The sequence below is a fragment of the Lissotriton helveticus genome, chromosome 8, assembly GCF_964261635.1.
Source record: "Lissotriton helveticus chromosome 8, aLisHel1.1, whole genome shotgun sequence".
In the NCBI taxonomy this organism is placed as follows: Eukaryota; Metazoa; Chordata; class Amphibia; order Caudata; family Salamandridae; genus Lissotriton; species Lissotriton helveticus.
The window spans coordinates 1,073,073,031-1,073,077,186 of NC_136069.1; the positions used below are offsets into that span (position 1 = coordinate 1,073,073,031).

Below are 4,156 nucleotides of genomic sequence, written 5' to 3' on the forward strand. Positions count from 1 at the left end.
GCAGAGGCAGGTAGTCCTACCACTGGCCCCTCCCAGAGGACTGGAAGGAACCAAGCAAATTTGAAGACCTTCGATCTTTTTCATCTAGGCCTTTGCAGGGTGGTGGCAACCCAGGGAACCACTGTGATTCGGGTTCGTGCTGGGTGAGTGTAGGTTTCCTTTCAGGGAGTCTTTCCATCCCTGCTGCTCCCAGATGGGCTGGAGCAGGGGCGGGGGACACCCACCCCCCCATCCACCAGTTCCTCAAGTGTATGTCAGTTATGTCCACCCCAGGTGGAGGAGCCCAATCCAGTTAGGTCCACCCCAGGTGGAGTAGCCCAATCCAAGGCCTGGCCCTGGCCCAAGCTTCCGAGTAGCCACAGACTTCTTCACCAGCCAGGGCGTGCAAGATCAAGGACGGGTCAAACACCTACAGGTGCGTATTCCATCTGGGGGACAGGCTGTGAGTTTTGAGCTAGAACCGTCAGTCACTCAGGCCACTCCACCGATAATGACCCCCCCACATGTTCACCTACAGACACCTTGTTACAATATTTACTTCCTCTAAATAGTCAAGCTTGATCGTCTTCTCAGCGCTCTGCCAAGGCCGTTGCTGGCCCCAGCTGAGGGCTTTACTAAACCATCTAATTGTTAGTAGCGACGGGAGGTGTGTAAGAAGGACAGGGACTTAATCAATGCAAGTTTATAACCCACACTTACTGGGATTTCCACATTTATAGGAAATAATTGCAATCCCCAATCCCTATCACAAACAGGGTTCAGCAGGTTACCCGCACCTGCCGGTGAAGGGTAGACACGCGGCAATTCGGTCAGTATAGGTAATGTTCATCCTCAGACATCTAAGGACATCACAGACCTGTTATTGCATGATCTTGTGTGGCTGAGCTCCACTTGTCCCTCTAAGAAATTGGAAGCAGGCTGCTGGGGGTCGCGTAATTAGTTAGCATGGAGGGGTCTCGTTCATTATGGGAATTAAACAGACAAATCGCTCCACCAACTAAAAATGGCCATGCACAACCACCCACAGAATCAAGAAAGAGCAATCAATCTGTCAATCCTTTCCGAATCTGGGCTGGGTGAGGTTTCCCATGTTAAGTAAAATTAAGCTGCATGCTTCACTCCTTATGGTGCCCCTACATCAATTCCTTTAAGTTTCAACTATGCAACCCAACTCCGCCCTGAACCCAGAGACTGTGGTTTCCCTGATCATGGGAATAATGCTGCCGGATCGAATCTATGATGTTACTTAGCATTCCTTTTCTACGCAGTTTTTACTTAGCAAATACCTTTAATTAGCAGTATTTTAAAACTCATTCATTACTTCGTAAAATCATAGAAACCCATTATTGTGGCATTATTTAGCAGTACTTTACTTCGCAGGTTTTTACTACGCATACAGATTATTTTTTCTTTTTTTACCCTACACACCAACACTACCTTCCACGCCACCTACACTTCCCTAAACCCTAAAACACTACCCCCTACACTAAACATACAATACAACACTTCCCTAAACCCTAAAACACTACCCCCTACACTACACATACACTACAACACTATCCTAAACCCTAAAACACTACCCCCTACACAACACATATACTACAACACTACCCTAAACCCTAAAACACTACCCCCTACACTACACATACACTACAACACTACCCTAAACCCTAAAACACTACCCCCTACACTACACTACACATACACTATAACACTTCCCTAAACCATAAAACACTACCCCCTACACTACACATACACTACAACACTACCCTTAACCCTAAAACACTACCCTACACTACACATACACTACAACACTATCCTAAACCCTAAAACACTACCCCCTACACTACACATACACTACAACAGTACCCTAAAATCTACCCTACACTATACCTACTCTACAACAGTACCCTAAACCCTAAAACACTACACTACACTACACATACACTACAACACTACCCTAAACCCTAAAACACTACCCTACACTACACATACACTACACCACCCTAAACCCTAAAACACTACCCCCTATACTACAAATACACTACAACCCTACCCTAAACCCTAAAACACTACCCTACACTACACGTACACTACAACACTACCCTAAACCCTAAAACACTTCCCCCTACACTACACATACACTACAACACTACCCTAAACCCTAAAACACTACCCCCTACACTACACATATGCTACAACACTACCCTAAACCCTAAAACACTACCCTACACTACACATACACTACAACACTACCCTAACTACACTTCCCCACTTACCTCTCTCTCCTCGTGGTCCCTCTCTTTACCTCTTCTCCACTCTTCTCCTGCGAAGTAACGGCATATGCGAAGTAACGGCATATGCGAAGTAAAGGCATGCTACGTAGAAGCATGCGTAGTAATGGACTATGCAAAGTAAAAGTTGCTAAGTAAAAGAATAGCAAAGTAAAAGTTGATAAGTAATGGTTGTTTACCACCGGATCGCTAGTCGGCATTGTTTATGGTGGGAACTACGTCGGTATCTGATCGTCTTTGAAACTCCGACTTTCATTCTTGATTAATGAAAACATTCTAGGCAATGCTTTTGCTTTGGTTCATCTTGCACTGGTTCAAGAATTTCACCTCTCGCAGCACAATATAAATACCCTCTGCTGTACCTCTTAACCATGGCCCCAGGTCTGAAAAACAATAAAATATAACTGGAGTCCTATTCCATTATTCCTAGCTGAAGTATTCAGGTGACAGGCCTGCTATGAACACTATCATTTTCTCAAAGGAAACGGTTTGGACATCCCAGGAAACTCAATCAAGAGAATCAAGATGGGGCACCGAGAGGCATGGGCTGGGATAGGCGGTAGCTCACCTTGTGAAGGGTCGCCAGCTAAGTCCCAGGATACACTTATGAGCTTTTTAACTGCAGTCAACTTTAATATAAGCTATTGGAGCTAGAATTACCATGGCTGCTGGCATCAGACTTGCCCTCCAATGGATCCTTGTTAAAGGATTTAAAGTGTACTTATTCCAATTACATGGCCTCCAAAGAGTCCTGTATTATTTTTCGTCACTACCTCTCAGAGTCGAGTGGGTAATTTGCGTACCTGCTGCTTCCCCTTGGATGTGGTAGCCATTTCTCAGGCTCACTCTCCGGAATCAAACCCTGATTCCCATTTACCCCTGGTCACCATGGTAGGCACAGAAAGTACCATTGAAAGTTGGCAAGGTAGACATCCAAATGTGTCATCAACGTCACTGGGACTGGCGATCGTTCCAAGGTTATCTAGAGTTACCAAACCGGTCAGGTGAGCCCAGATTGGTCTTGGTATGATAAATACACTCATCCAGGGAGGTCAGCACTCATCAGCATGTATTAGCTCTAGATTTACCACAATTATCCAAGTAACAGATGGAGTGATCAAACGAACCATAACTTATTCAATGCGCCATTTGCAGATTCAATGTCCTGGCTGTGTGCACTGAAACATGCATGGCTTAAATTTTGAGACAAGCATATGCCACTGGCAGGATCAACCTGGTAGATGCACCAGCTGGATGGGTTGTTGGGGGCCACACGCCCATCCCCCAACTGACCTTCACTCCCTCAAGAGCCTGCTGGGGAAGCCTACCACCTGCAGGGGCTTGCTGGGTAACATGTGGGGTCGCACAGGTATCGGCAGACCCAGCAGTCTCCGCAGGAGTGAGAGGTGGGCCCAAGTGCCCCCTGAACAAGACACAGGGGTGACGGACTAGGTTGCTAAGGACACCCCATGGAACAGTGATTCTGAGCTGCTGTGGAAATGTGCTAGGCAGAGGAGGGCATTGGCATGGTGCACATGGGCCCAGATCGCCAGGCAGCATCTGGGACCTGGTGCCTCCCGCCCCACTTTGACACTGAGAAGACCACTGGAGGGCATATGCTGCCAAGGCTGCTTGGCCTTTGCTGTGCTGGGTAGGGTCTCCACAAATGGCAGGCCCTTGAGTCAGGCGGCCCCTGACAGTTTGGAAGCTCTTTGCTTTAAACAACAGGCGAGTCTGGCAAAGCAGAACAAGCATGCCCAATCAGTCAGAGTATACAGCACTGGAAGAACGCCCCAGGCAAGCCACCCTGCACCAGGATGTCAGCTTCATGTCCCTACCTGCTCTTGGGGAAGGCAAGTTCA

The 4,156-nt window shown here is 47.2% G+C and overlaps 1 pseudogene; it reads right to left on the minus strand.

The window, feature by feature from the left end:
• Window positions 1-488: 488 nt before the first annotated feature.
• LOC144774162 (18S ribosomal RNA) lies at window positions 489-3,534 on the minus strand (annotated as a pseudogene).
• Between the last annotated feature and the right edge of the window lie 622 nt (window positions 3,535-4,156).